The 12,873-nt window shown below is 43.3% G+C and overlaps 1 pseudogene across 1 annotated transcript; it reads left to right on the forward strand.

Moving 5' to 3' along the window:
* The first annotated feature begins 239 nt into the window (after window positions 1-239).
* Window positions 240-9,864, forward strand: LOC309809840 (TBC1 domain family member 17-like; annotated as a pseudogene). Its single transcript has 4 exons — window positions 240-348; window positions 7,768-8,673; window positions 8,751-9,468; window positions 9,636-9,864. The product of its transcript is annotated as a TBC1 domain family member 17-like (transcript).
* Window positions 9,865-12,873: the final 3,009 nt, after the last annotated feature.

A 12,873-nucleotide genomic window follows, 5' to 3' on the forward strand; every position in this document is an offset into this window, starting at 1 on the left:
TTTTGTTTTTTTGGTTTTGTGTTTTTGTCAGTTTTCTTTTTAATTGTTTGATTTCATTCTTGGGTTCTTTTGTTTCCCTGGTTGTTCTCTTGCTTTTTGTTTTATTTGGTTCTGTTTTTGTTTCTTTTGCATGTGTGTGTTTCCTTGTTTCTGTTTTTGTTTGTTTGATTTTACTTTTTACCATTTGCCTGGAGTTTTGTTAGTCTTCTTTTCTTTTTTAAATCCCCTTTATTGCCAGGATGAATGACTTGCAGGGTCTTGGTTCCTTGACTGGAAGTCAGGCCTCAGGCTCTGGGGTGGGAGCACCGAGTCCAGGATGCTGGACCATAAGAGAATTCCCGGCCCCAGGTAAGATTAATCACTGAGAGTTCTCACGGAGGCCTCTGTCTGATTCTGAGACCTGGCTCCACCCAACTGCCAGCAGCTCCCAGCGCTGGACGCCTCACACCAAACAACAAACAAGAAAGAAACATAAATCCACGCATTAGCACACAGACTACCTAAAGTCATACTAAGCTCACAGACACCCCAAAACACACCACTGACACTGCTATGCTCATCAAATGGAAAAGACTCAGCTCCACCCACCAGAATGCGGGCACCAGTCCTCCCATCAGGAACTCTACGCAAGCCACTGCACCAACCTCACCACCAGGGGCAGAGAACAGAAACAAGAGGAACTAAAACACTGCAGCCTAGGGAAAGGAGACCTCAATACTGTAAATGAGATAAAATGAGAACACAGAGAAATATCTTGCAGGCAAAGGAGCAAGATAAAAACCCACAGGACCAAATAAATGAAGTGGAAAAAGGCAAACTACCTGAGAAAGAATTCAGAGTAATGATAGTACAGATAATCCAAAATCTCAGAAAGAGCGAAAATAAAAGAAATATTTAACAAGGGCCTAGAAGAACTAAAGAGCAAACAAACAGTAATGAACAACACAATAACTGAAATTAAAAACACTCTAGAAGGAATCAATAGCAGAATAACTGAGGCACAAGAATGGATAAGTGAGCTAGAAGATACAATGGTGGAAATAACTGCCACAAAGCAGAATAAAGAAAAAAGAATGAAAAGAATGGAGGACAGGGACTTCCCTCGTGGCACAGTGGTTAAGAATCCACCTGCCAATGCGGAGGACATGGGTACGATCCCTGGCCTGGGAGGATCCCACATGCCATGGAGCAACTAAGCCCATGTACCACAAGTACTGAGCCTGCGCTTTACAGCCCACAAGCCACAACTACTGAGCCCACACACTGCAACTACTGAAGCCCGATTGCCTAGAGCCTGTGCTCTGAAACAAGAGAAGCCACCACAATGAGAAGCCCAAGCAGCATAATGAAGAGTAGCCCCCACTCGCTACAACTAGAGAAAGCCTGCGTGCAGCAACGAAGACCCAACACAGCCAAAAATAAAGTTAATAATAAATTTATTAAAAAAAAAAAAAAAGAATGGAGGACAGTCTCAGAGACCCCTGGGACAACATTAAGCACACCAACACTCGAATCATAGGTGTCCCAGAAGAAGAAGAAAAAAAGAAAGGGTCTAAAAAAATATTTGAAGAGATTATAGTCGAAGACTTCCCTAAATTGGGAAAGGAAATAGTCAATCAAGTCCAGGAAGTGCAGAGAGTCCCAAACAGGACAAACCCAAGGAGAAACATGACGAGACACATATTAATCAAACTAACAAAAATTAAACACACAAAAAAAGTATTAAAAGCAGCAAGGGAAAAGCAACAAATAACATACAAGGGAATCCCTGTAAGGTTAACAGCTGATCTTTCAACAGAAACTCTACAGGCCAGAAGGGAGTGGCAAGATATATTTAAAGTGATGAAAGGGAAAAACCTACAACCAAGATTACTCTACGCAGCAAGGATCTCATTCAGATTCAACGGAGAAATCAAAAGCTTTACAGACAAGCAAAAGCTAAGAGAATTCAGCACCACCAAACCAGCTTTACAACAAATGCTAAAGAAACTTCTCTAGACAGGAAACACAAGAGGAGGAAAAGATGTACAAAAACAAACCCAAAACAATTAAGAAAATGGTAATAGGATTATACATATCAATAATTACCTGAAATGTAAATGAATTAAATGCTCCAGCCAAAAGACATAGACTGGCTGAATGGATACAAAAAGAAGACCCGTATACATGCTGTCTACAAGAGACCCACTTCAGACCTAGGGACACATACAGGCTGACAGTGAGGGGATGGAAAAAGATGTTCCATGCAAATGGAAATCAAAATAAATCTGGAGTAGCAATTCTTATATCAGACAAAATAGACTTTAAAATAAAGAGTATTACAAGAGGCAAGGAAGGACACTACATAATGATCAAGGGATCAATCCAAGAACAATATGTAGCAACTGTAAAAATCTAGGCATCCAACATGGGAGCATCCTCAATACATAAGGCAAATGCTAACAGCCATAAAAGGGGAAACTGACAATAACACAATAATAGTAGAGGACTTTAACACCCCACTTTCACCAATGGACAGATCATCCAAAATGAAAATAAATAAGAAAACACAAGCTTTAAAGGACACATTAGACCAGATAGACTTAATTATATTTATAGAACATTTCATCCAAAAACAACAGAACACACTTTATTCTCAAGTACACATGGAACATTCTCCAGGATAGATCACATCTTGGGTTACAAATCAAGCCTTGGTAAATTTAAGAAAATTGAAATCTCATCAAGCATCTTTTCCGACCACAATGCTGTAAGACTAGATATCAAATTACAGGAAAAACACTGTAAAAAATACAAACACATGGAGACTAAACAATACACTACTAAACAACCAAGATATCACTGAAGAAACTGAAGAGGAAATAAAAAATACCTAGAAACAAGTGACAATGAAAATATAACAACCCAAAACCTATGGAATGCAGCAAAAGCAGTTCTAAGAGGGAAGTTTATAGCAATACAATCCTACCTCAAGAAACAAGAAAAGTCTCAAATAAACAACCTAACCTTACACCTAAAGCAATTAGAGAAAGAATAAAAAACAAAAAACAAAGAAACAAAGTTAGCAGAAGAAAAGAAATCATAATGATCAGAGCAGAAATAAATGAAATAGAAAAGAAGGAAACAATAGCAAACTTCCAAAAAAAAAGCTTGTTCTTTGAGAAGATAAACAAAACTGATAAGCCATTAGCCAGACTCATCAGGACAAAAAGGGAGAAGATGCAAATCAACAGAATTAGGAATGAAAAAGGAGAAGCAACAACTGACACTGCAGAAATACTAAGGACCATGAAAGACTACTACAAGCAACTATATGCCAATAAAATGGACAACCTGGAAGAAATGGACACATTCTTAAAAAAGCACAACCTTCCAAGACTGAACCAGGAAGAAATAGAAAATATAAACAGACCAATCACAAGCACTGAAATTGAAACTCTGATTTAAAATCTTCCAACAAACAAAAGCCCAGGACCAGAGGGCTTCACAGGCGAATTCTATCAAACATTTAGAGAAGAGCTAACACAAATCCTTCTAAAACTCTTCCAAAATATAGCAGAGGGAGGAACACTCCCAAACTCATTCTATGAGACCACCATCACCCTGATACCAAAACCAGACAAAGATGTCACAAAAAAAGAAAATTAAAGGCCAATATCACAGATAAACATAGATTCAAAAATCCTCAACAAACTACTAGCAAACAGAATCCAACAGCACATTAAAAGGATCATACACCATGATCAAATGGGGTTTACCCCAGGAATGCAAGGATTCTTCAGTAGATGCCAATCAATCAAGGTGATACACGATATTAACCAAATTGAAGGATAAAAACAATATGATCATCTCAATAGATGCAGAAAAAGCTTTTGACAAAATTCAACACCCACTTATGGTAAAAACTCTCCATAAAGTGGGCATAGAGGGAACCTACCTTATCATAATAAAAGCCATACATGACAAATCCACAGCGAACATCATTCTCAATGGTGAAAAACTGAAACCATTTCCTCCAAGATCAGTAATAAGACAAGGTTGTCCACTCTCACCACTATTATTCAACATAGTTTTGGAAGTTTTAGCCATGGCAATCAGAGAAGAAAAAGAAATAAAAGGAATCGAAACTGGAAAAGAAGTAAAACTATCACTGTTTGCAGATGACATGATACTATACATAGAAAGTCCTAAACATGCCACCAGAGAACTACTAGAGATAATCAATGAATTTGGTAAAGTAGCAGGATACAAAATTAACTCACAGAAATCTCTTGCATTCCTATACGCTAACAATGAAAAATCAGAAAGAGAAATTAAGGAAGCATTCCCATTTACCACTGCAACAAAAAGAACAAAATATCTAGGAATAAGCCTACCTAAGGAGGCAAAAGACCTGCACACAGAAAACTATAAAACACTGATGAAAGAAATCAAAGATGATACAAACAGATGGAGAGATATACCATGTTCTTGGGTTGGAAGAATCAACATTGTGAAAATGACTCTACTACCCAAAGCAATCTACACATTCAATGCAATCCCTATCAAATTACCAATAGCATTTTTCACAGAACTAGAAAAAGAAATTTTACAATTTGTATGGAATCACAAAAAACCCCGAACAGGCAAAGCAATCTTGAGAAAGAAAAACGGAGGTGGAGGAATCAGGCTCCCTGACTTCAGCCAATACTACAAAGCTACAGTAATTAAGACAATATGGGACTGGCACAAAAACAGAAATATAGATCAGTGGAACAGGACAGAAAGCCCAGAGATAAACCCATGCACATATGGTCACCTTATCTTTGACAAAGGAAGCAAACATATACAGGGGAGGAAACACAGCCTCTGCAATAAGTAGAGCTTGGAAAACTGGACAACTACATGTAAAAGAATGCAATTAGAACACTCCCTAACACCATACATAAAAATAAACTCAAAATGGATTAAAGACCTAAATGTAAGGCCAGAAACTATCAAACTCTTAGAGGAAAACATAGGCAGAACACTCTATGACATAAACCACAGCAAGATCCTTTTTGACCCACCTCCTAGAGAAATGGAAATAAAAACAAAAATAAACAAATTGGACCTAAAGATACTTAAAAGCTTTTGCACAGGAAAGGAAACTATAAACAAGATGAAAAAACAACCCTCAGAATGGGAGCAAATACTTGCACACAAAGCAACTGACAAAGGATTAATCTCCAAAATATACAAGAAGCTCATGCAGCTCAATACCAAAAAAACAAACAACCCAATCCAAAAATAGGCAGAAGACCTAAATAGACTATTCTCCCAAGAAGACACACAGATGGCCAAGAGACACATGAAAAGATGCTCAACATCATGAAGCATTAGAGAAATGCAAATCAAAACTACCATGAGGTATCACCTCATACCAGTCAGAATGGCCATCATCAAAATATCTAGAAACAATAAATACTGGAGAAGGTGTGGAGAAAAGGGAACCCTCTTGCACTGTTGGTGGGAATGTAAATTGATACAGCTACTATGGAGTACAGTATGCAGGTTCCTTAAAAAACTAGAAGTAGAACAACCATATGATCCACCAATCCCACCACTGGGCATATACCCTGAGAAAACCATAATTCAAAAAGATACATGTGCCACAATGTTCACTGCAGCACTATTTACAATAACCAAGACATGGAAGCAACCTAAATGTTCATCGACTGATGAATGGATAAAGATGATGTGATTCATGTATACAATGGAATATTACTCAGCCATAAAAAGGAACAAAATTGAGTTATTTGCAATGAGGTGGATGGACCTAGAGTCTCTCATACTGAGTGAAGTAATTCAGAAAGAGAAAAACAAATACCCTATGCTATGCATATACATGGAATCTAAAAACCCATACTGATGAACATAGTGGCAGGGCAGGAATAAAGACACAGATGTAGAGAACGGACTTGAGGACACAGTGGGGGACGGGGAAGCTGGGACAAAGTGAGAGAGTAGCACTGACATATATACACTACCCAATGTAAAATGGATGGCTAGTGGGAAGCTGCTGCATAGCACAGGGAGATCAGCTCTATGCTTTATGATGACCTAGAGGGGTGGATAGGGAGGGTGGGAAGGAGGTTCAAGAGGGAGGGTATATCAGTATATATGTATACATATAGCTGATTCACTTTATTGTACAGCAGAAACTAACACAACATTGTAAAGCAATTACATTCCAATAAAGATATATAAAAAAAGAAAATATCAATTTCTATAATAGCAATTTAATAATAGCTCAGCTCCTTGGATACTTTCTCTGGTAACAGCCAAAATTTTCTAGGCAATGATACCATCACTAACATGACCGTTAATCTCAGTGATGAACTCATGGGTTCCCTTCCACATGAGAAGTGCTGATTTATTTGTATCCTTCACATCGCCATAGGGTGCTTTCAATAGAAAATAATATTGCAAGTCTACACAAAATGAAAAAGCTGACATAAACATGAAATAGTATATAGGCCATTGGAACAACCAAACTATCCTCACAGCTGAGTCTCTAGTCCCACACAGCCTGGTGGGGCTGTGTCAGCTATAACTTCACTTTCTGCTTGAACTGGCTAATTTAACCAGCAACAGTTATCTTAATGAGAGATCACTATCACTAAAATTTATTTCGTGCTTAGGATGTGCCAGGTACTGCTCTGTATATTTTACATGTATTAATCCACTTCTTCCTCATAAAAATCATAAGTGGTAAGTACTGTTATTTTTCCCATTTTGCAAATGAGGAAACTGAGGCCAGAGTGCTTAAGGAACTTATGCAAGGTGATCCAACTAACTGTACTGGATGCTTGACAGAGTACAGGTCCCATTCTTCCTTGCTGCTTTTCCTACAGCTCCATATATTGTGACTGACTGCCCCCCACCCCCACCCCACAGTAGTCTCCCTGACCAGTTACAGTGTTATCAAGAAGAGAGCCAGACCAAAAAAAAAAAAAAATCGTACAGACAGAAAGTAGAATGGTAGTTCCCAGGGGCTGGAGTGGGGAAGGAATAAGGAGTTATTGTTTAATGGGTATGGAGTTTCAGTTTTAGAAGATGAAAAGAGCCTTGGAGATGGATGGTGGTGATGGTTGTGCAACATTATGAATGTATTCAATACCAATGAATTGAACACTTAAAAATGGTTAAGATGATAAATTCTACATTTTGTACATTTTACCACAATAAAAAAAAATGGGGGGAAACTGACCAAGAAGAGAGCCATATGAATAGAGGAGATGCAGAGGTACCACTAGGGAGACTTTCTTGTACCAATCAGTTTAGCTATTTAAAAGAGCATCCAATGGACTTGGCTTTGTACATGCCCAGATCTGTGGCTTTGGAAATACAAAGCCTACTACCTCCTGGAATACTCTGTTTGGCAGGATTGCTCAAGAGGCACAACCACATGGAAATCACCTCAGCAAGACCATCCGATCCACCAGGAGTGTGCTTTTCTTGTCTACCCACACTGAGCATCAGGATCTTAACTGTACCACTTAGGAGAGATGCATCAGGCTAAAGATTTCATGGAAACTACAAACGATTAACTACAGTGATAGATTCCTTCCTGTGGAATACGAACTATAGGAGTGTTCTATACATTTAACCTAAGCAAAAATCATACAAAAGAAACCATAATGTGCATCTGACCCAGAACTACCGAACATAGTATACGACCAGTCCTACTCATCCTACAAATATTTTTCCTTTACATCAACTCCACTCATTAACAAATTGGTCAAGAGGCATGTACCTACCTGCACACCAAGAAGCACCAAGACCCGGACTCCCTCATGGACCGCGTCATTCGTGTTGTGGAGAAGGACAAATGACATCCTCCTGCACTGGGCTCCTGTAGAGAGGCTGGAGATTCCACTCAAATCCTCTTCTGCAAGAAGGACGCCAGTGGGGATGACTCCTGCACTTCTGAGGAGGAATTGACCTTTGACCCTGGCTATGAACCCCACAGAGGGCAGTCATCAGCACAGGGCAGTCATCAGCACAGGGCAGCCGCAGCCCGGCCACTCAGAGCCACAAGAGGTGCAGAGCCCAGCTCCCGCAGGGGCACCCTGGTCTTCTTAGTGAGTAAGTCTGGGGGAGCTCAAGGCCATCCGCTGTTCAAAGTCCGGCCTCAGCTGGGCCTGCCTGGTCCTGGTCACACAGGCCACAGGCTCCCCGCCTGCCCTGCATGTCCACCGTGGGGCACCAGCGCCCTGCTCTGTGTCTTCAGCTGTCACCTGCTGTTGGCCAGCTCCCCACAGAACAGCCACCTCTACCTCGTCTCCCCCTACACCTCCCCGGCCCTCTCCAACTCCTTCCACCACCTCCAGCTCTTTGACGAGGACCGTTCCCACGTGGTGTCTCGCTTCCTCCAGGATTCCTACTGCACCACCTTCAGCAGCTTCTCCCGCGTGACCAATTTCTTCAGGGGAGACCTGCAGCCACACCTGGACGGGGCCTCCAGCGACCCTCTTCCGGCCTCTGAATACGCGCCCCACCTGGGCTGCAGGTCACTTCCGGTGTGGAGGTGAGGCCGCGGCCGCTGTGGAGCAGACGCCTCGGGTCACAGAGGAGGAGTGGGCCCACCGCGTATGCCCCGAGGGCCTCCTGCAGCAGGTCCCTGAGCTGAGACGCTGGCTCTTCTCAGGAGTGAGAAGCCGACTACGCCCTCGGGGAGGGCTGGGCAGGGCCGGCGGGCGGCGTTCGGGGCGGGGGGGGTCCCCCCGGGTCTGAGCCCCAGCCTACCGCGCCAGGCTTGGCAGTCCCTCCTGCAGTACCTCAGCTGGGAGGGCTCTGCCAAGGAGCGCAAGGCCCATGTGCGCAAGAAAACCGACAAGGATTTCCACCTGAAGCTGCCGCGGAAATCCGTGAGGCCCGGGCAGGGGCGGAGGAACTCACTGCCGCATGGATACCGCAGCCTCATAGCCAGAGACGAGAGCGAGAGCCGCTCTCATAGAACCAACAAATTCTTCAAGGGTCGCGAGAACCCAGGGCTGGGCCTGCTGAACGACATCCTCCTCCCCGACTGCCTGTACCATGACAAGCTCGGCTACGACCAGGGCAGGAGTGACCTTCTCTTCCCGATCCGCTACGGCTCTCAGGACAAAGTGGATGCCTTCCGCCGTTTTTGTGGCGTCACAGAGCTCGTGCATTACTCTGAGGAGATAATGAAGCGGCAACTCCTCCTACTCCTTAAGGTGCTGGATCCGCCGCTCGGAGACTTCCCGGACTCCCTGACTCCGGCTCTCTCTGCTTCTGCTTCCGGTGGCTGCTCCTCTGGGTCAAGAGGGAATGCCCCTTCCCGGAAGTCCTTCGGCCATGGGAGGCGCTGTGGACAGGGCGCCCTGGCCCCGGTGTGCACCTGCTGGTGGCCTGCACCGTCCTGGACGTGGAGCGGGACACCTCATGCCTTCCGGCTTCGGCTCCAGCGAGATCCTCAAGCACACGGACTAGCTGACTACGAAGTTGAGCTTGGAGGATGTGCCGACACTGGCCGAGGCGCTCTACCCGCCGGCGACAACCTGCCCGGTGAGTCCCTGACCCCTCACGATAGCCCCCAGGCCCCATCAAACCTCTGACTTTTCGCTCCCTGACCCCCAACCCTCGGTAAGCTGCCCCACCACGTGCAGGAAGTCCTAGGTCTGGGCCGTCCTCAGAGCGCCACAGGCTCTCGCTCCAGACTCCCCACTGCCGCTGTCCTACCCGTGCCCCACCAGCTCTGCCGACCCCCGCCTGGCGCACAGGCGGACCGAACGGCAGCCCGGAGATCCTTTCGGAGGAGGGGGAGGAAGGTGCGAACTCCTAACCCTCCTGGGCCTGCTGAGCCATCGTGTTGGCTAGGGCCTGGATGGGGAGGCGTGGTGGCTGCTAGTCCCCTCAGCAGGGTTGACGCCTGGCCACGTGACCCTGATCCGGTCAATAAGGTTTAAGAGGAGGCCGGGGGTGAGTGGTGGGGGTCGTGGAGACAGGGCTCCCTTACCTGCCTGAGTCTGGGGCTTTGGGAGGAGTAAGGATGGGGGTGTTAAGGTGCGGCTGCCACTTAGTAGATGTGCGGGAACACATCCCGGACATAACCGAGACGGAAGGGCCTGCAGAGCTGCTCACTCTTGGGACCCTGCCCACCAGATTGTTCTGTGAGAAAGAAAAACTCATGTTTAACGCCCCCCCCCCCCCGAAAAAGAAAATTGGTGAAGACTTAGCCAAGCAGGGCTGAGAGAAATGTCTCTGCTCTAAAGTTCCTGTCCAGGTCTCTCCTTACACTGTCCATCATACTCTGTGGGCTCCACACTATCCTTGTCATGCCTGTGTCATTTCCTCATATAAGTTCCCTTATTTCTAATTCCAGGCAATTTTTACTCTTTGCTTTTGCCTTACATAGGACATGGTTTAAGTATAGAGTTTATAGCAATGGTATTTCTAAGAATGTTTGCTTCCTCCAGTATGTTTTACAGTGTTTCAACTCAGGAAAGACTTCTTTTTCAATGTGCATGGTCCTATAGTGCAGTTCTTGCCCATATGTCTGTGCTTCAGGTGACTCCCAGTCTTGCCTCCTCGTGTGATCTCCATGAGACTATTGGAGAAATGTTTGTTTTGTGGGGTTTTTTTGTTTTGTTTTGTTTTGTTTGGCCACATCACCAGGGATAGAACCCATGCCCCCTGCAGCAGAAGCATGGAGTCTTTACTGGACTGCCAGGGAAGTACCATGTTCTGTGGCTCCTCTTGTTGAAAAAAGTATTTTTCAGAATGAGGTTTAAGCAGAGGATGACTTTCCCTCCCTTAGCTCTGTTAGGAGGAAAATATACTGTCTTCCCCCCCACACCCTTATGCCTTATTTCTAAAACAATAAACGTTCCTATTGGCTCTTATAAGACAGTTAACATATAATCTATCTCATCTCAGAAGAAAGAGTATTAATTTCCAAACTGTGCTTTAGGTGTCTGGAACAAGACACAATAAAGGGCAAGCTAAGAAATCATTCGTGATTCAACTGAATGATTCCCCCAAAAGGAAACTGGCTTCAGTCAGCGCTATCAGTAGCTTTTGCTCTATTCTCAGCCCCTAGGGCAATATTTAATGTGCTACACGGTAATACACTTCTGTGTGCTATTATCTGAAGAACTAAAAGCCTAAAAAAATTCCATGAAGTTGTTAGTTTTAACCAAGAAGGAAGGAAACTCAGATGCCAACGTTTGACCTAAAAATGTGCTAAACAAACTAACTAGAGAAACAAGAGACACTAACTTTATGTTTGTGGAACGTACAAAGAGAAGTTCATCTCTCAGCTCCTATGTTTCTTTTTTTTAATCTAATTAATACTTTGCATTATAAATAGTTTTAAAATACCTTTGGTTATGCAGTGAAACAGTGAAGCCACTGGAAAATCATACAAACAATGCAATAGAAAAATCAAAACCAAAAAAAAAAACAACCAAAAAATCAAAACAATTTAAAAACCTAAATCAGTTAGGATTCATTTGGATGTAAGTAAAGGAAGTTGTTCATCTCAAAATGGGTAAAGTTAAAAATAAGGAGAGGGAGGGAAATTATTGGCTCACAAAATGCTCAAGCCCACAGAAAACTGAGCCAGGGGCTCCAGGGGGATTAGGCCTTAGTTTCTCTCCACCTGTTGGCTCTGCAAACCTCCTGGGTTGGCATCATTCTTAGGTAGACCCTGTCCTCATGGGGACCTTGTAGCTCAGGCTTACCTCAGCCTAGAGCTAGCAGTCACTGCACAGAGAAATTGTCTCTTCACTATAATTCTAAGAAGTGTCCCAGAATTGAGTGTCATTGTCCTGAACTAGGTTACATGCCCACTTGAACCAACCACATACCAAAGGGACATAATGTATTCTATCTGGAGTGGAGGAAGGTGCTACACTTGAGCCCCATCCTCATGGACTGAAGGAGCTGAGGAGGGAGGGTCCCAAGAGTAAAATCAAGGTGCCATTACTAGAAAAAGGTAAAAGGATGCCAGATAAGCTAAAGGTTGCCCAATCCAGCACTCAAATTAATTAAGTCCCCAACCTCAGCTTGTGAGATATTTGACAGGAATTTTTTAAAAGGGAAATTAAGTACAGTGATGCAAATCACAATTCCAACTCTTGACTAATCAGCAAACACAGACATACATAAATATATTAGGACAGTGACCCTTCCATTTTAACAACAAGAAAATATGTGAGTCACTCAGATGGAAACTAAAATCTGAATCTATTCAGAAACAATTGTTAACTCAGTTCTAAAGCCACAAGCATCCAAGCACATACACTCTCATGTCAAAGAGGTCCTATTCCTCTTCACTTCAATTTGCATCTTGTTGTGACATTACACCATATGGTGTGGGCAAAGTGCTCTTGTATGCAAAGTGAGTTCAGAGTAAATGAGCTAAAAATGTCTTACATACATAATGGCTCTTGTTTCAACTTAGCTGTGACTACTAGATTGCTGCAAACACCAAAATAATAGTGCTGCTAATGAGGAGATTTGTTCATAACTTACTACACTGTCAACTCTAATGTTCGACTATAATGGTTATTATTTGTTGATATGTTGTGTGTATACAAAGCAGTGGCTGAGGCCAAAAGCAGCATCTTAACAGAACCCAAGCCTATTAGATTGTGAATAATCTCCTAAAGATAACCGTTAAAAAAAAAAATCTGCCCAAAGTCTCTGTTATTTGAGACATCTTAATTGAAAAGACAGAGACCCAGATTTAAAGTCAGAACACCAGGATTGACCCTGTAAGAGACTGGAGTGACAACTCCCAGTGCTGGTGAGGGTGCAGACAAGCAGGCACTTCCAGTCATCGTCAGTGGGAAAGTGTTTAACCCAGTCTTTTGGAGAGGAATC

The sequence above is a fragment of the Mesoplodon mirus genome, assembly GCF_964341445.2.
Source record: "Mesoplodon mirus genome assembly, chromosome: 8".
Lineage (NCBI taxonomy): Eukaryota > Metazoa > Chordata > Mammalia > Artiodactyla > Ziphiidae > Mesoplodon > Mesoplodon mirus.